Source organism: Pleurodeles waltl, chromosome 1_1, assembly GCF_031143425.1.
Source record: "Pleurodeles waltl isolate 20211129_DDA chromosome 1_1, aPleWal1.hap1.20221129, whole genome shotgun sequence".
Lineage (NCBI taxonomy): Eukaryota > Metazoa > Chordata > Amphibia > Caudata > Salamandridae > Pleurodeles > Pleurodeles waltl.
The window spans coordinates 762,719,370-762,740,158 of record NC_090436.1 but is presented as its reverse complement, the minus strand read 5'-3'; positions in this window follow the sequence as shown (position 1 = coordinate 762,740,158).

Genomic DNA, 20,789 nt, shown 5'->3' with positions numbered 1-20,789 from the left:
TTAATCTTTCAGGCATTATTTTTCATTTTAAAATGTAAAAAGTCATAACTCCAGTTCTACTCAATTTATTTTTGTCATTTGGGTGACAAATAATTTATTAAAATGTATTCTATGTCTCTAAACTGGTGTGGGGTTTTTCTCGTGTTGCATTTTTACATTATTACTGTTCAGTGAGTACTTCATAAATACGTTAGACATTGCCTTTAAATTAAGCCTGATTGATTTTGTGCCAAACTACAAGCGGGTTAAGCACAGGTTAAATTAGTGACTTTTGTGGATCACTCTAGCAAGGACTGTGGCTGCTGCATTGGAAGGGGTCACACTCCCCTCAACCAGAAACCCAATTTCTACCAATAATGTAACTTGTGAGACATTTTTGGAATATCCTTCTGTGAATCCCATTGATCAGTGCTAAAATTAAGCTTTTCACAGACTGGTAGATTGTTCCTTAGTTGTGCTTGTTTCATTACGTATTTATCTAGCTGTGCAAACCTATATGCTTCCAAATATGCATGCTTCAAAAAATAAAATAGTAGATTTCTTTCGTTAATAGTGCCATTTTAAATGCGAACCTCTGTACGGTACTGCTGCGTTATTGCTGACAGTTGTGAGATATGCAGCAACACAGAGTAATGTTACAATAATGGACTGTGAAAAAACATTTCACTGAGCAGGAGACTTATTTCAGCCAGCAAAGCTGCACAATTATTTCTTTGTGTATGCCTTAAATTCGAATATGCTTCTCCGACCACTCTAATATCTTCGTTGCTTTCTGAATTCTGACAGTCAATTATTTCTGTAATATTACAAGTATATTGAAATTGGAAAACTGCCCTTCATTTCTACATTGTGGAGGCAAATTACAGGAACTTGCGAGGCAGATAGTGACCCACGGCAATAGTGTAATCAGTCAGCCAAAAATAACGAACTAGAACTAAATATATGCGAGAAGAAAATGTAGGAATCTGTCAAAATACTATTTGTTATAAACCTGTGAAAATACGTTTTCCTTTTAAATGCAAACCATATTTATTCGAGTCCAATAAGCAATTTATTGAGATTGTCAGATTGACAGATTGACAGATGTTACTAAGCATGCTTTACACTGAATGATCAGATTAACCTACGAGTTCATGTTTCTTCCAATTAATTTATTTCCTAACGTTAATCCCCTTTTCTTCATTAAGGGAATTCATGTTAAAGATTTAGACAGCTGCGCTATTTATATATTTCTATATAACATTAAAGTAGAACAAATAATTGCATTTTTATTTATCATCTGTATAATTGATATATAACCATCCTGGTTTTGGTTTTGCATAGTATGACAAAACGTGCTGCTATGATACAGGTTTTATATGTATCTAAAATACACTTAGGTCGGGCTATATTACGTTTGTACACAGCACAGTGCAGTTCAGCAACCCCAATCAGCTGCTCTGAGTCATATTCAATAAGATGGGCCTACGGCTGTCATTCCCTGTCTGTAGGGTGGTGATGCCATATGCTCTAGGACCATTGCGGTCTTGGGTGGTGTTAGACCTGGCATCCTTGGCATGGTCTCCCCTAACTTTTTGCCTTTGCTTCCCAGGTTGTTGCTGTGTGCTGGACTCTATTTTTGTTGTTTTTGATACTCTGGGCACTTTACCACTGCTGACCAGTGCTAAAGTGCAAGTGCTCCTTATATGAAATTGTATGTGTAATTGGCATTTCCTTGATTTGCAGATTTGACTTACTAGTAAGACCCTAGTAAGGTGCACTAGAGATGCCCAGGGCCTGTAAATCAAATGCTACTAGTGGGCCTACAGCACTGATTGTGCCACCCACACGAGTAGCCCTGTAAGTATGGCTCAGACCTGCCACTGCAGTGTCTGTGTATGCAGTTTTAAACTGCCAATTAGACCTGGCAAGTGTAACCACTTGCCAGGCCCAAACCTTCCCTTTTTGTACATGTAAGGCACTCCTAAGGTAGGCCCTAGGTAGTCCCATGGGCAGGGTCCAGTGTCTGTTAAAGTTGGGGCATGTATTTGTGTGTTTTTACATGTCCTAACAGTGAAATACTGTCAAATTCGTTTTTCACTGTTGCAAGGCATATCTCTCTCGGAGGTTAAAGTGGGGGCTGCCGTTAAATATTCTTACATTGAAGTTTTCCTTTGAGAGCAGATTGAAGTGTAGAGTTTGGGGTCTTGGAACTCACAATTTAAAAATGCATCTGTTAGTGAAGTTGGTTTTTAGATTGTTAGTTTGAAAATGCCACTTTTAGAAAGTAAGTATTTTCTTGCTTCAACCATTCTGTGACTCTGGCTGTTAGAGAATTCCCTATCTGGGTCAGACTCACAGTTAGGCTGTTTGCGAATCTCCTCTGGACAGTGACACAATGAGAGCTGGGGTGTAGCCTGCATATCCTGATGCACCATCTGGGCTAGAGTGGAGGGAGGAGTGGGCACGTACACCTGAATGGGTTGTGCCTACCCTCACACAATGCACTCTCCAACCCCCGGGTGTCTGGGGCCTTCCCTAGGCAAGGCAGGATCCTGTAAATAACAGAGGCTTTTCTTTGAAGTTGGGCAACTTCAAAGGCAGAAAGGGGTATAAGTATTGGGCCCAAAACCCAATATTTCAGATTTCTTCAAGATTAATTTCTGTCTTTAATTAAATAGCACCTTGCTCTTTTGGCTAACTAGGGCCTACATTAGTTGTGCCTTACATTTAATAAAAGGGGAGTTTAGGCTTTTGTGCAAGGGTTTCAAATGCCAAGTTGACATGTCGAAATGACAGTGTAACACTGCATTCAGGCTATAATAGCAGGCCGGGGACTTGTTTTAAAGTACTACTTAAGTGGTTGGCACAAGCTGTCCTGCAGGCCCACTAGCCACATTTAGTTTACAGGCCAGCCATGACCCCTATTAATTATTTTGATTTGAATCCAACACATAATGGAGTTGGTCCTCTGATTGATGTAACATGTCCCTCGTGCTGCGTACGATCACCTGTAAAGGCTCAAGAGCAGGTTATGAGAGCCCCATGCGATGTACCACAGTTTATGTCCCGAGATAGTGGAAATCTAATTAGTTTACAAGGGTAATCAGCACATCAATTGACAAAATAGACAATTTGTGTGGAGCATCAGTTCCAGGAAACATGCCTGAGGGAGAAAAGGCAGTGAATATGGCTAGATTGAATTGGAATTAAATTAGATGTTTGAGGGAACAATTGAATTAGACAGATTATGGGCCTGATTACAACTTTGGAGGACGGTTAATCCGTCCCAAATGTGACGGATTTACCACCTACCGTATTACGATTCCATTATATCCTATGGAACTCGTAATACGGTAGGTGGTATATCCGTCACATTTGGGACGGATTAACACCGTCCTCCAAAGTTGTAATCAGGCCCTATATTCCTACAATGAAAATGAATTGCACTTCATGTAAAAGGGTGTTACAGGACATGTTTATGAGAAATTAACTAGTTTGGCAGAGAAATATGAAATTGAGATGAATAAATCCAAACAGTTAAAGAAGAGTCACAGATTAGAACTTGATGAGAGAGACTTTGTAAACATGAGATCACCTGGAATGAAGTTTCACATTTAGGAGTTTTGTTCAAACCATTCAAACATGGGGAGCATTTGATAAATGGGAAGGTAGATGGGCAAAGAAAAGAGATCAGAATAAAAGCTGACTGCATCCTCAAAAGATGTACAGCAGGCTGAAGGAGCTGTAAAAATGTAGCCAATGAGAGAAAATCCAGGTGGGAATTTTGTTCATGTTCCCTGGAGCAGAAATGATATACTGTCATTTACAAATGATTACCCAAACTTGAGGTAGAAACCAGTGGAATGGTACCAGCAAACAGAGATGTTTGTTAAGCTTCTGAAGTGTTTGTGGGAGGGACTGAACACTTTGTTTGAGATTGTGGTTCCAGCAATTTGTGGGTTACGTGCAAGAGTAGCATTGATTGGCCAACGTGTGAGCCACCAAGGGATGCAATAACAGGTGCACCACCTGAAGAGGTGATGAAAAACGATTACAAGGTGATTCAGTTTCTGAAAAATATTAATTGGCAAAGGGTTAACAGGACATCTCAGGAGACAAAGGAGCCCGGTCATAGTTATCATGAGAGACTGCTGAAAGCATTCAGGCTACAAATGATATAGAAAGTATTGAGCTGAGAGACATGATTCACTTTGTGTTTAGAATTGTTCAAGGACTAAAGCCTAAAATTAGCACTACAATTAAGAACCATTAGATTTAATGGCAAGGAAAGACGATTGAAGAAATGTTGCGATATGCAAAATACTGTAGTGAGGAGATTAATTTGAAGCAGAAAAGTTTGAAGGAAAAGGCAATGGTGCTGCAGATCAAGTCTGCCCAAGCAGCAGATATGCAGAATCTACAGGGAATGGTAAGCATAGGAGGAATGCAGGGAACACAGCATCAAGTAAATATGTACCTCAGTATAGAGGTTGACATTGTGGAATTCGAGTAGATCCACGTGTGAATGTGGCTGATGTTCATAACATGAAAGAAATACTTCCTTGTCATGCATGTGGCAATGTTGGACATTGGAAACAGGAGTGTCCGTTTAGTAATTTAAATAGATTGGTGCAAGGTGGTGGTGTTCCACAGATTGTTAATAGCAGTCAATTTCAAAATTGCCCTGAAATCAGAACATGAATGTTCCTACATGAGCAGTCCAAATGCAAATTCCCCAACAACAAATACAATTTCCCCAACATCAAATTTAAGTCCCACAACAAATGGAGATACCACAAGCTCAGATGGCACAGCAACAGATGATGGTTCCTCAGCAGAATATGAAACAAAGAACAAATGCAAATGTAAATGAGTTCATCACACAATACCTCTGGATTGATTTCACTAAGGATGGCATAAGTGACTTCAGAAGAGGAAGAATGTGTATTGGCTGCCTCATTGGAGGTAGATCAGAGTGGTCCTTATGTGAATGCTAATGTTGTGGGTCATGATGTTTCATTCTTGGTTGACACTGGAGCAACATGTTCCACTGTCAGATCTGCAGAAGTCCTTAATATGCCCTGTCAGGAAGAACAGTTCAGGGAGTAGGAATAGCAAACCAGCATTTGGTAAACCTCCTTAAATTTCAGTTAAAATAGGAAACTTTAAAGGTCCACGCTGATTTGTGGTTTGCCATTCATGTCCTGTGAGCCTTTTAGGAACAGACTTGCTATGCAAATGAAAATGTTCTATTACTTGTATACATGAAGGGATAGCAATTCAAATCAATAGCAATGAAACTTCCAGTCAAACTGATGAGATGTATCCTCTCATTACATTGTTTCCTGCCATGACAAATAAAGACTTGCCTGATGCATTACAAGAGACAGTCATGCTGAGTGATTGGGATCTCTCTGGAATGGATATCAGACTCTTGGTGTTGAACCAGTCAAAGTTGCAGTAAAGCCAAATATAATTTTCCGCAGAGCGCCACAGTATCAAATGACCCCCAGAAGTGATTAAAGGTATTACCCCAGTAATTACAGACTTTGTTGAGCAGGGGATTCTGAAAGAAGTGATTGGTAGCCCATGTAATTCACTAATTATGGGATTGCGAAAACCAAGTGGGAGATATAGCATAGTATAGGATTTGAGAAGGGCAAATGAAATTGTAGTATCCTGTTGTCCACTAGTGCCAAATCCAGCAGTGATTTTATTTCAGATTCCATGTGAAGCAGAATGTTTTTCAGTCATTAATTTGTCACTAGCATTTTTCAGAGTGCCATTGCACGGGGCTAGTCAGTTCATCTTTTCATTCTGATTAGGCAACCGTGTGTATTCATGGCATCGAACTCCACTGGGGTTTTCAGAATCTCCATCCATTTTTAATCAGATCCTGAAGAAGAATTTAGGTCATATTTATACTATTTTAGTACTGCATTTGCATCATTGTTTGACGCAAATCTGTCAAAAACTTAACTCTATATTTATATTTTGACACTAGACCTGTCTAGCGTAAACATATTGGAGTTTGGGTCATTTCAAGGATGCGTGAAACCGCCTTGCTTTAATGAGATGCAAGGTAGGTGTTCCCGTCCAAAAAATGACTCAAACACACTAGCGCCATATTCATCCAACAGGGCAAAATGACGTACGTGTGGGATGCAGACTCCAACAATGACGCAAAGCCTAACTTGCGTCACATTTTAATGCCTGGGTCAGGGCAGGCATTAAAATAGGGCAAACACACCACTACTTAAAGGAAAACATACACAAGCAACATCATTGCTTAAGAAGGACAACATGGATGTGCTACTAATGCAGCATGCTAGACGATGCAGAGCACAGGACCAAAAGCAGCAGCCACCACCCCCCCCACGTGGCCCCCAAAGGCAACAAAGAAGGCAGGAAAGGCTCTTCAGGCCCAGGACAAACCTTCAGGGCCTCACGGAACAGGATATCATCCGTAGGTACAGACTCAATGGACAAGCCATACAGCAGCTGGTGCACCAAATTGAGCCACAAATAACAGCCAGCCTGCTGACACCACACAATATACCACCAGTGACCAAGCTGCTAGCTGTTCTGCACATGTTGGCAAGTGACTCCTTCCAAACAGCGGGTGCCCTGGTCGCTGGGGTATCACAGCCCTCATTCTCTGCCTTACTTCCCAAGGTCCTAGATGCCATCATCTCCCTCACACCCTGCCACATCAGCTTCCCCAACACACAGCAGAAGCAGCAGGAGATCAAACAGGGGGTTTACCAAATACATGGCTTCCTGCATGTGCTTGGTGCAATTAACTGCAACCATGTCCGGATTATGCCACCTGCTGCAACAGAGCAACGTAACAGAAAGCAGACCCACTCCATAAATGTCCAGGCCATAGTTGATCACAAGGGATTGTTTACCAACATCTTGGCCAAGTATCCGGGGAGTGTACATGATTCCTTCATCTTTTGCCACAGCACCATCAATCAGCACTTCCAAGACTGATGATATGGCAATGGCCTTCTTGTTGGTAAGTCCATAAACCTAGCAGTATACACACGGCACAGCAACCCCGTAGGACACACAATACATACACCACTACATTGACACGTGGGCAGGAAGATACTGAGGTGTGACACAGGTAGGTATGTTGTACACTCTGACACAATGGGATACACACCTAGGGACAAATGACGGCTACCAATAACAATAGATGCCGCTCTAGAGCTACAAGGGACCAATGTCAAACCACACAGTGACAATGACATGGCCTGCACTGGAAGAACAACTTGAAAGACGAACCATTTATTATTACATTAGGCCACATACTCAATCCCACACCCTCCCAAGCAATACGTAGTGTGGAAGGGGTGTGCAATGTGTGATTTCTGCAGGTCAAACACCATGAGACACATAGCATGATGATACTTACTCACATGTAGGTGACATGCAAATACTGAGGCAGTCCCAACATCACACATCACTCCCGGGATGACGTTGCCACGTAGTAAGAAGGAAGTGGACTGTGCTATGAACATATATTGATGTGCCACTAATACAAACTGCACACTGCTTCACACACTGAAAGAGCCAATTGTCCATCAAAATAACAGATGTACAGGGAGATGGCCCTTCCTGCACAGATACATCTACCTCCACAAGGCAGTTAGCCAGGGTACCTGGAGCAAGTTTGGTAGTGTAGGTGCACGGTTGCACATGAGCCACTGGCAGAGGGAACTACAAAGTTCCCACACATGGGACAATTGTACATTGTCAATACTGAACACCTCAGTGTTGCAAACATATGGAGATGTGTTGTGCATTGTCACCAAGCCAAATCAAAGGGCCTCGCTGTTGCATTCCATCTGCAATGGCATATGTCGAATTGGATGGGATGTCCGGACCACGTAGTGCAACCATGTTACCACCACATTGGAATCTATTGTCCCTTCCAGTGAGAGCACACTAAAACATGTTGCTCACTACACAACGCATGGTACATCCATACTGACCAGCAGTTTGGAAACAAAATCATAGATACCAGGTCAATGAGCCAAACACAAGTTGTCAAGTCAAACAACCCACTGCAGAAAAAACCTCACAGAAGCCCAGGATCTCCACAATACCACAAACACATATGAGTCACAGACGACACAAGATATCAACTGCCATGCTACATAACATTCCTATTGCAAGCACTAACAAAATACTCACACCTATTTTCTTTTTCAGCTGACCAGGGTTACGGGATCCAGCCATGGATCATGACCCCATTCCCCAACCCAACCACATCAGCAGATGGTGCCTATAATAAGGCATATCAGAGGACATGCACCTTTGTAGAAAGGACCTTTGGCATTCTGAAGTCCAGATTAAGGTGCCTGAACATCACAGGAGGCAGCCTCCTAAATGTCCCAGAAATTGTCTGCAAGATCATATTGACTTGTACCATCCTGCACAACATTTGTGTTAGGAGGAACATTCCCCTATGTGAACCCGAGCAAGAACTGCCTCCGGAGGAGGCAGATGGTGCCAGGGAAAATGAGGGGGAACATCCAAACCAAGCTGCAGGAATGCGTCGCAGGCACCAGATTTTTCAAAACTTGTTTTTACCAATAGTCACTCTAAACACATAGGCCCTCATTACTACCCTGGCGGACAGTGTTAAAGCAGCAGTAAGACCGCCAACAGGCCGGAGGTAAAAAATGATCAATTACAACCGTGGTGGAAACCGCAAAAAAAGACAGCCACTTCAACACTCCGACTGCCACAGCGGTACAAACAAACAGCTCGACGGTCACCGCCAACAGACAGGCGGAAGACAATGCACCGCCCACACTATTATGACAGGATAATCCGGCACCTTTTCCGGGGCGGATTGACCACGGATAAAAACACGGCGGAAACAGGAATTTCGAAGGGAAAATGCTCACCTCTACACACTCCACGAGGAACGAGGACACCATGGACCCGGAACCCCAAATTCTACCTGCAATAGTCTTCCTGCTCCTGTACCAGGAGCAAGAACGCCGGCGGCAAAGACCACAGTGAGTACTGCACCTACGACACAGGGGAGGGGAGGCGAAATAGAGGGACACACACACGCAACACCACCACCCCCACCCCCTCCCTCATCCACTACAACACACACACTAATACATATCTATACAATATAGTTACACCCCCCAAACCCCCCAGAAGAATGCAAAGACCAAAAGAAATGATTGTATTCATTGTAATCTATTAAAATACAGTACTATAAAATATATATACACTATAAACAAATATATACACCAATAATACAAGTCCAGGTATTGCACCATTTATAGTCCTTGGACCACTGGGCTCAAAATGCATGGGCGAGGCCCACACTCGATACCAGATCCAAACAGAGAGAACACTGCAGGGGCATCAGATAGAAATACAACAGGCACCTCAGGGAGAAGGGAAGGGGGGGCACCTCAGCCGGATGAGTGCACGACACCAGATCAACGAGGGGGCTCAATGGCCACTGTTCAATCCTGGGGAGTGCAAAGCCACAGTCTCTCAAGTCTCTACAGTGGGTGATTTGCCCACTGTTCAATCCTGGGGAGTGCAAAGCCACAGTCTATCAAGTCTCTAGAGTGGGTGGTTTGCCCACTGTTCAATCCTGGGGAGTGCAAAGCCACAGTCTCTGAAGTCTCTACAGTGGGTGGTTTGCCCACTGTTCAATCCTGGGGAGTGCAAAGCCACAGTCTCTCAAGTCTCTCCAGTGGGTGGTTTGCCCACTGTTCATTCCTGGAGAGTGCAAAGCCACAGTCTCTCAAGTTGATAACAGTCTCCACTGGTTCTGGAGGGGGATTGGTGCCCAGAGTGCTTCATCCTGCCCAGCGGGTCTTGTGCTGGTGGTCCTTCATGGCCCAGCGGGGCTTGTGCTGGCGGTCCTTCATGGCCCAGCGGGTCTTGTGCTGGCGTGGTCTCCTGGGCAGCTGGGCTGGGGCTGGGGCTGGCGGTGGCCTCCTGGGCAGCTGGGCTGGGGCTGGCGGGCCCTCCTAGGCAGCTGGGATGGGGCTGGCTGTGGCCTCCTGGGCAGCTGGGCTGGGGCTGGCGGTGGCCTCCTGGGCTGCGGGGATGATGGCGGTCTTCTCCACAGTGCTGCTCTTCCCAGACTTGCTGGGTTTCTTGTGGCCCTTCCCCACCTTGGGAGGTGTCACAGCTGAGTCCACATTCCCACCGGGACCCCTGGGAGTGGCTTTGGTGGCTGGAGTCTTCCCCCTCTCCCGCCGGGCACTGGCCAACTTCTGATGCTACACAACGGGGGAATGGCTGTGCTGTGGCTCTGCGCCACATTGACTGTCCTGGTGGCTGGTGCACTCCACATACCTGTGACTACAGGCACCACTGGCCCCGGAGATGTTGTGGCTGAGGTGCTAGTTTGGGACCTATGAGATGGACGGGGTGGGGGAGGTGTGGGAAAAAGGTCAAGGCTGGACAGGAAAAGTTTTTGGGATACACTGGGACGGGTAGCTGGAGGGGGTTTGGGTGGACGAAGAGGTGGTGGTAGTAGGAGGTGTACGTTTGGTGACTTTGGGTGCAGGTGCATGCGCTGGAGGCTGTCGTGAGGTGGATGGCTGTTGGGTGGGTGTGTGCCTGCGTTTGTGTATCTTTGGAGGGGGCATCACAGACACACTGGGAAAGGACACAGGGGACGTGTGAATGGTAGTGGGGTGGTGACTGCACATGAGCGGGGTGTGCTGGTGAGGGACGTAGTGGCTGTAGAGGTAGTGCATGCTGGTGTGTGTGTAGACGAGACTGGGAGGGAGAAGGGAGATGATGAGGAGAGGGACACAGTGGAGGCAGTGGATGTTGGTGTGTCTGCATGTGTCTGATGCTTGCGTGAGTGCCTGTGGGATGTGTGGTGCTTATGTTTGCCTGAGCTTCCCTTGTGTGGTAAGGTGTGTGCAGGCTGGTCTGATGGTGTGCTTGGGATAGGCAGAGGTACAAGGGATTGGGTCTGGGTGGAGGAAGTTGGAGGGGGAGGCTAGACACAGGGACAATGGCTGCCACAGTGCTAAGGCCAGAGTTTGAAAGGCTCGGTGAAGGGCCACCTGACCAGAATGAATGCCCTCCAGGAATGCATTAGTTTGTTGCAATTGCCTTTCTACACCCTGGATGGCATTCAAAATGGTAGACTGCCCAACAGTGAGGGACCTGAGGAGGTAAATGGCCTCCTCACTGAGGGCAGCAGGGGTGACTGGGGCAGGGCCTGAGGTGCCGGGGGCGAAGGTGTTGCCCACCCTCCTGGGTGAGTGGGCACGGGTGAAGGCTGAGGGGCTGCTGGGAGGGCGGTGCTGGTAGGGGGGGTGGCGGCTGTACCTGTAGATGCAGGGGCACAGATGTTGCTGCCACCACAAGGGAGCTCCCATCAGAGGACGAGTCCGTGTCGCTGGTCTCAGCTCCTGTACCCGCCATGGAGCTCCCCTCGCCCTCCGTCCCACTGGTGAATTCAGAGTCCGTAGTGTGGCCCTCCATGGCCATGTGGGATGCAGCTCCCTTGTGCTCCGGTGCCACTGCTCCTCCGCCTGATGATGCTAATGCACATACGAACAGGGAGACCACAAAAAGGGGGGGGGACAGAATAAAGACATGTTGAGTGCATGGATTACTGCTACCGTTGGCGAACAAGACAGACACAGAAGCCCCCTGCACTACGCTGCGCTCTTGGGCTCTACAGTGCAATTCCTGGGAAATGGCCTACAAGGCTATGGACGACATCTGCACACATAGATGACACAGGGGCATGAATAGCTGTACTTGGCACTCTACAGAGGTGGGGGGCCACAGGCCCATGCCTTACGGAACTCGCCCTGGCCTAGGGAAACCCAAAGCCCTCCTCCCCCACCCAGACAACACCACTGCGCGCAAAGTCAGCTGAATGAGAGTGTACTCACCCCCTTGTGTCTGCTGTGATGCCCTCAAGCGCCCATCCAACTCCGGGTAGGCCACCGCCAGGATCCTGAACATCAGGGGGGTCATGGTTCGACGGGCACCCCTCCCACATTGGGAGGCCATCCCCAGCTGAGCCTCCGCTGTCTTCTTGCTCCAGCGGCGAATGTCATCCCATCTTTTCCGGCAGTGGGTGCTCCATCTGTGGTAGACCCCCAGGGTCCGGACGTCCTTGGCGATGGCACGCCAAATATCTTTCTTCTGGTGGGCGCTGACCTACATGAAATGTACAGGGGAAGAAGAGAAGTCATTATGAACTGTACCGTCAAAGTGAGTGGCCCCCATCCCTACCCTTGTCATGTGGCATATGCACCCACCGTCTTTCATGCACGCAGAACTCTGCCCCCTTCCTTCTTACATCCAGCCCTCTCCACACAGGCATAGCCCATACAACATGCTCCCTGTGTACTTACCTGTTTGTCTGGAGGACCGTAGAGTAGCGTGTACTGGGGGAGGACCCCATCAACCAGCTTCTCCAACTCCTCCGATGTGAAGGCAGGGACCCTTTCCCCAGATGCACAAGCCATTGTCTCTTCCAGACTGAGGTCACAGCAGCACTTTCAGTGTAGGTCCTCTCCTGTCGAAGATCAGGTATCGAGTGATTCAACAGATAGAAAATGGCGGTCACGTCCACGGCGGTCACGTCCATGGCGGTGCGTACCATCACCACCGGCGTACATCATCATTGGCTTCTGGGACCCTTAGGGTCCAATGTTAACCAATGCAGCATTGCGCCGCGGTCTCTGACCGCCTACTGCGACGGTGTACAATGCCAGCGCAGTTACCTCACATCCCATTTTCCCACTTTAGAGGTCAGGCAGCCGCCATTTCAGGGGCCCACATGGCCTAATTTCCAACTGCATCACACATACCTAGGCCTAGTCTCAACACACATACAGGCCACCTTTTGTGTATGATTGTTGTTCTGTGTAAAATGTGGGTACGTACCTCTGAGTTGTTTGACTCTGTGGTCGCTGTTGTCCTTCATAGGCACCGTCCGCTGGGACATGTGAGGAGATGGCGGCATCCTCCGGTGTACCGACTGCTGGTGGACCTGTTGACAATGGAGGAAAGACATTTGATAATCACCTACAGGTTTGACCGTGCCACAATCCAGGAACTGTGTACCCAGTTGGAACCAGACCTGATGTCAGCAATCCGCCATCCCACAGGAATCCCCCCTCAAGTGCAGGTGCTATCAGTGCTCCATTTCCTTGCAAGTGGGTCTTTTCAAACAACTGTGGCCATGGCATCAGGGATGTCCCAGCCTATGTTTTCCAACGTGTTGTCCAGAGTGTTGTCTGCCCTGCTGAAACACATGCAGAGCTACATCATTTTCCCTCAGGTGGAGGATTTGCCTACAGTGAAAGGTGACTTCTATGCCCTTGGGCATATCCCCAACATCATAGGTGCCATTGATGGGACCCATGTGGCTTTAGTCCCCCCCCACAGGAGTAAACAGGTGTACAGAAACCGGAAGAGTTATCATTCCATGAATGTACAGGTGGTATGTTTGGCCGACCAGTACATCTCCCATGTGAATGCCATGTTCCCTGGCTCAGTGCATGACGCCTACATCCTGCGGAATAGCAGCATCCATTATGTGATGGGTCAACTCCAGAGGCACCGTGTGTGGCTATTAGGTGAGCCCCTGGAATCAAGACAGTGGGAATGGTTGCCTGGGGTTATCCCTACAGGTTAGTGTGGGTCTAACAGTTGTCCTGTGCCATTTGCAGGTGACTCTGGGTACCCCAACCTGTCATGGCTACTGACCCCAGTGAGGAATCCCAGGACCAGGGCAAAGGAACGCTACAATGAAGCCCAAGGGCGAACTAGGAGGGGGATCGAGCACACCTTCGGCCTCCTGAAGGCCAGGTGCAGGTGCCTCCACATGACAGGTGGATCCCTATTCTACTCACCAAAGAAGGTGTGCCAGATCATCGTGGCCTGCTGTATGCTTCACAACTTGGCTTTGCGACGACAGGTGCCTTTTCTGCAGGAGGATGGTCCAGATGGCGGTGTTGTGGCAGCTGTGGAGCCTGTGGACAGTGATGAGGATGAAGCAGAGGAAGAAGCCATGCAGAACAGGGACTCAGTGATCCAGCAATATTTCCATTGAAACACAGGTGAGAATACATTCCTGCCTACTACATGTACTTTTACACTACTACCTCTCTACTGTCTGTCATTTTCACCCAGTGTATGGTCACTGAGTTGTCTCTTTCCCTTACGGTTTCACAGATGTGGGTCCCAATGTGTTTCATCTGCTTAGATTCCTCATGGACTAGAGCTGTGTGACATAGGTATGTTGACATTACTATTTTAAGAACATTTGGTCACTGTAATTGCAAATACACTATTTAGAAATCACAGACAGACTCCAGATAATTTTGTGCTTTAGGTGTGTTTATTTAAATGCAAAATATTGGGGGGGGAAGTTAAATGGTGAGGGGTGATGGCGGAGGAGTGTCCATGGCAGAGTCCAGTCTATTAGTCTCACAGGTGCATTGCCCATATGGGCATAGGAAGTGGAGCTGGGGCAGTTTAATTAAGGACAGGGTGATAAAGTGGGACAGTGGGATGACAATCAGGGTGGTCTCATTTCTTGGCGGGGGTCTTGGCATCGTGCTCTGTCTTGTTCCTGGATCTCAGGGACCGTTTGCAGGGTGGTTCTCCCTCTGCAGGGGGTGGGGTGCTGGTGTGGTGGTCCTGTGGTGGGGCATCCTGTCCACTAGCGCTGGCGGAGGTGGTGGGCAGTTCATCGTTCATGCTAGTGTCAGGGGCCCCTAGGAGTGCCACAGTGTCCCTCTTGGTGTTAAGTAGTTCCTTCAGCACCCCTACGATGGTGCCCAGGGTGGAGCTGATAGTTCTGAGTTCCTCCCTGAAGCCCATATACTGTTCCTCCTGCATGCGCTGGGTCTCCTGAAACCTGGCCAGTAGCGTTGCCATTGTCTCCTGGGAGTGGTGGTATGCTCCATGATGGAGGAGAGGGCCTCGTGGAGAGTGGGTTCCCTTGGCCTGTCCGCCCCCTGTCACACGGCAGCCCTCCCAGTTCCCCTGTGTTCCTGGGCCTCCGTCCCCTGGACCGTGTGCCCACTGCCCCCAGGTCCCTGTTGTTGTTGGGGTGGTGGGTTATCCTGGGTTCCCTGTAGTGGTGGACAAACAGCTGATTGACGTGTCCTGGGGATGGAGGTATGGGCCCGCTGGGTGGGTGCTGTGCTGGTGTTTCTAGAGGGGGAAGGTCTGTGGTGGCCTGTGCCTATGTGAGGGAAAATGGCTGTCCCGAGGCCCCCGATGGTCCGGGCTGGTCATCTAGATCCGGTTGGACAGAGGTGCTGTCATCACTGTGGGCCTCTTCTGTGGGTGGAGTGGACATGTCTGGACCCTCCTGTCTGGTGACGTTGGGTAGGGTTCCTGCAGGGGTGGAAAGGCATGATTATTGCATCTGTGTGTGGCATGGTGTGCAATGGGTGGGTGACCGTGTACCCCAGTGCTGGCATTCCTGTCGGGAGCTTGTGTGATGATGGTATAGGGGGGTGTATGGGTATGTGCGGTGTGCATGCTTTGGTGATTGGTGTCCATGCTTTGTTGTTGCATGCAGGGCTTGGTGTTGGGATGTGTGGTTTGTGATATTGGTACATTTGTGAGGAGTTGGAGTGATAGGGGTGGAGGCGAGGGTGGGGGTATGTGATAGCATGCAGGTAGGGTGGGGGATGTAATAGTTAAGATTTGACTTACCAGAGTCCATTCCTCCACCTATTCCTGCGAGGCCCTCAGGATGCTGAATCGCCAAGACCTGCTCCTCCCATGTTGTTAGTTGTGGGTGAGGAGGTGGGGGTCCGCACGCAGGTCCGCTGAACCACAAGGTGGTGTCTTGAGACCACGGAACGCTCCTTCCCCGTAGGTCGTTCCACCTTTTCCTGATGTCGTCCTGATTTCTTGGGGGTTGTCCCACTGTGTTGACCCTGTCCACTATTCTTCGCCATAGCTCCATCTTCCTTGCAATTGAAGTGTGCTGCACCTGTGCTCCAAATAGCTGTGGCTCGACCCAGACGATTTCCTCCACCATGACCCTGATCACCTCCTCCGAGAACCTGGGGTGTCTTTGCCGTGCCATAGGGTGGTGTAGGTGATGTGTGGGGTGGTGTGTGTGGTGATATGTAGTGGTGTGTGGTGTGAGGTGCGTGGAAGTTGTTTGGGTGATGGTGTTATGTGCCTGTGGATGCTGTTGTACTTGCTGGTGGTGTCTCTCTCTGTGCTTCATTCTCAATTTTTGTCGTAGGGGTTTGTGGGTGATGTGGGTGTGTTTTATATTGTATTGGGTGTGTGGGAGTGGTGTGTGTATGTGTTTCGGGTGTGTGTATTTTGAATTGTCCAATGTGGCTGTGTTTTGTAAAAGTGTGTGTATTTTGAGCGCGGCGGTGTGTACCGCCAATGGAATACCACGGTTGAAAGACCGCCGCGTGGATTCGTGGGTCGTAATGGCATGGGCGTGTTTGTGTTGGCGTGACGGTGGAGGTTTGGTCATCTCCAGTTTATCGCTGACCGCTGATGAGGGGGACTTCAGTGGATGTCGGGTTTTTGGCGGTTTGGCAGTTGTCGGTCAGAATGACCGTGGCGGTTTACCGCGGCCGCGGCGGTATGATGGCGGTCTTCTGACCGGCGGTAAGAGCCTTTTACCGCCAGGGTCAGAATGACCCCCATGGTATGCTGACAGTGTCTTAACTGATCATCATTGACAGAATGCATAGGCACAGGTGTTGTCATTGCGCCTGAAATGTGTTTCTCATGGCCACATGTACCAAAATCATATTTTGTGAGTCACACATTGTGAGACTTTACTAACTAGCAACTAGCAAGTTGGATGATCTGAGGTAGAACACTCTCAATGACACTGTTTGCAATTCTAAAATGGGGTAGCAAATTACCTACCTCATGAATAATGATGAGGTAGGTCTCATTATGCAAATCCCTTGGGAATGGTGGCACTCACAGGGATGCTGGCCTTCTGGGCTCAGCAGACCACCATGCCTGTGACTGCTTTCAAATAGGGATGTAAATATTCATTTAATTGCAGCCTTATTTTAGCAGGGGTAAACAGAAAGTATTTCAAAAACCTATATTATGACAGAAACATTTATTTGGAACCAGTCAGTGGTGTGTGGCACAACTTCCTGCTCAGAAACAATATTTGGACATGCATTCACAAAGGGGAAGGGATCCCATGGGGACCCCTCCCCTTTTGCAAATAGGTTAGCACCAACTTTAAACGGATGGTAGCTGCAATTGTTTAGCGCCAGCATTTGTGCTCAAGAAAAAATCAATCAGGGGCCTGCGACTCAATAATAGGATAGGAACGCCCATGCCTAAATGCCACTAGCAAACTCTGTTTTGTGATTGGGCAATGTGATAGCAGAATGGCAAAATTGGGGTTGTGCATTTGAATGAATATTTTTCCTGACGTAAACACAAAAATTCAGAAAACTAAGCCGCTTGTGAAAATTATAAATAGCTTGGTAGATGTGGCCCTAATTAATAGCTGGACATGGCTCATAGAAGCTCTGGGCTGCATTGTTAAAATATATAAACATGTGGAATACATTTCAGTACTGGTACACTAAAAGTATGTTCTACTTGCATACCACATGGCCAAAACATTGCATGCAGCATGTCAAGACATCCGCTACTGTCACTCAGGAGGATTTGTCACTGTGATACTCACCAACATGGCCACCAATCATCACACCCAGGTGGTCCAGCAGGTCCTGTTCTTGGGCCACCAGGTCAGCCCAGCGATGCTTCAGCTGGTGCTTGTTCCTTGATATTTTGAACACACATTTCAGGTAGAAGAGCACCATGGCCCAACAGAGCCGCCTTGCCCCCGTTTGATTCCCCTGTATCAAACGGTCCCCCAACTCCAACATCATCGGAAAAAAGTGGCACAACAGCCACACAAAGGGCACAAGCTCCTCCTCACCCATGCAGCTCAGCCTAGCCCTTCCCGACATGTTATAGCACAAATTTTATAATCACAAAGGACAAAGTAAAGAAAATAAATCATAAAAAAAGAAACTTACACCCCAATTTACAAACCCCAACTAATCTAACCCCCAAACAGACACCCGACAGTACGAATACAATTCAGACAACACTAAAATACAAAAAAACACTCAAACAGGTACAATATACAAATAGAATACTCAAAAAGATACAAGATAGACCCAACATGAACCAATATACGCAATCCAAACAAGAGCAACACCAAGACACAGCCACACAGTTAAGAAAAATCACAGACTGTAAAATGAAAGTGAAAGTACACCCACTGTACCATGTCTGTAAACAGGATTTCCTATTATATCACTTCCTGTCCCCTTTGCAGCCTGTTTTCCATCTTGCGTGTATTTTTTTGACGCATACATAGTTTGCATGAATGTATTCAACGCATAACCTACATGTGTGGCAAAATACCACGCATTACCGGGAAACTACTATTTTTATGGATATTCGCATGCGTGGTGTGAGCTGGTGGAATTAACGCTAGGGGCCCATTGATGTTTTGTTTGGGTTTGCGTGGTTTTTCAACGCATTTGCGTCAACATTTCTGACTCAAACTGTGTTTGCGTGAATTTTAGATATTTAACATGCATGCAGCTGGAATCTAGATGAAGATAGGATGGTATGGCCTGCAGTGTGTGGTATAGTGGTTGGCGACATGTGGTAGACCATGCAACTGCGGCCCACATTTATACTAACTTTGCACAGCATTTCCTATATTTTCTGATGCAAAAGCATCGGTAAGTTACAAAATCCATTTGGGATTTGTAAGTTTGCGTTGATTTTGTATCAGTAAATGATGGCAAGACTGCGCTAAAAAAGTATAATCATGGTCTGTGTGTTTTGTGTGTGAATTAACTGTTACAACAATATGTGTGCTTCTGATGGAATGGCATGCAATACATTTGGTGTAATGGTCATGTATGAATGTGTTACAAATGGGTATCCACTTCAGTCATTATATGTGTTTGTAATATGTGTTGACTCATTTGATGTGTGCAGTTGTTTGACTTTGGGGACTTTTCATTTCCCACAACAAACAATTCACAATGATGATTGAGGATGGCTGATGAGGCCTATGTCAGATATGTTACCCCTCACATATCATTTATTGTTGGCTATGACTTCATGGTGACTTGTGTGTATACTACCTATATGTCGTCCATTTCTAGATGTTTGGTAGGTACAGTGTTTGCCACACTGTGCCTCAATTCCAATAATAAAACATGTCATTTTGACTTGTGAAAATGACTTATGATACTCATGTTGCTGTGGTGGACCTGCAGCCCTGGCTGCATGTCTTCACATATTTAACAAGGTACATTGCACAAACATGTCAAGTTCAAGTGTGTGGGCATGTGTACTCTGTGTTAGTGTTAGGCTCCATGGTGTTACGGTTTCGTCAGGTCTAGTCAGGAGTCTGTTGGGGCAAACCTTGAGTTCACAGAGTATCTTGCAAGGCAGATCTGTCCTAAAGCAGAAGAGCAGCTAAAGGCATACAAGGGGATAGGGCAGCTATGGTAAGGCAGATAATACAGAAGAGTGAATACAGAGCAACCTTAGTGTGGACAATTATGTAACAGGTCAATAATGGACAAACAAGCAGGACTCATCACTATGATTCTACACAGGGTAGGGCTTACAACTTCCCACAGCAACAGAGAACATCAGTGCCTCTGTGCAGATTAATCTCACAGCTAGTCACCACGCAAGCCCCATGGAAAGGTGGCAGCAGAAGTGAATCTGTGTCTGGGCCCTCAGGGCACAAACATGGATTGTCCTCACATACACAAGACTAGCCCTTGTTTGTCAGACTGGAGACACAGTAACAAATCCTGAAATACAGCCATAGCACACTGTCACTGTTAGGTACTAATGATTAAATGCAAAACTAGACAAAGGATGGGGGCTGGATTAGCCTCCTGGAAACCAGGTGCCAGAACAAATACAAAGTTAAACACTTCTATACAGGTGAGGACTGATGGTACACTTACCAGATACAATACCTCAAGAGGAAACAGAGGGCAAGGTAACCAACGAGGAGGCAAAGGCAGGCACAGGGAACAGGCTCTGGTTGACGCAAAGACTGGAACAGATCTGGGTAACAGAAAGCAGGCTCTGGCAGAAACAAACATGAACAAGGCTGAGAAACAAGGAGCAGAGTCTGACTGGAACAAGCAGGAGGAAAACCACTGTGTAAACAAAGAGCAGCTTCAGGTGTATTCTGGACTGTAACACAATCCAGCAAGAGCTCTGGTACACAAATGAATTGTACTCCAATGCACGATGCAGAGCTTCAGGGAATGGAAGCTTCTAAGCTGTCCCAGCCAGCAGCAAGCCAGGGCAGAGTCACATGGCTGGGCTGCATGGGAAAGCTTGCAGGTGTGTGCAGCTCCAGTCTCTCACAAGTCCTGGAGGAAAGAATCCAGTATAAGTTGACACCCAGACTTTTCCCATAAGAAGCTATGTCCAGAAGATTACAGGTCTTACCAACTACCAGGCAGTGCATTATGGGACCTGAAATGCATGCAGGCTAATGAAGTTCTTCTATAGCATGCCATATGGAAAATGGAAGCAAATAGGAGTCAGAATGGGAGTCTGGCTGAGTGTTGTTGGAAGGTGGGTCATTAGTTGTGTGGCCTGCACAAGCAACAAGTCAGCACATGACCGCCACTGGGAACCAAACACCCCATTGTAGCGCTTGACTCTCATAGGGTAGCATTGCAGAGCAGTCCAAGGCTTACTCAAGGGAGGTGGTGTGGCTAGTAATCACC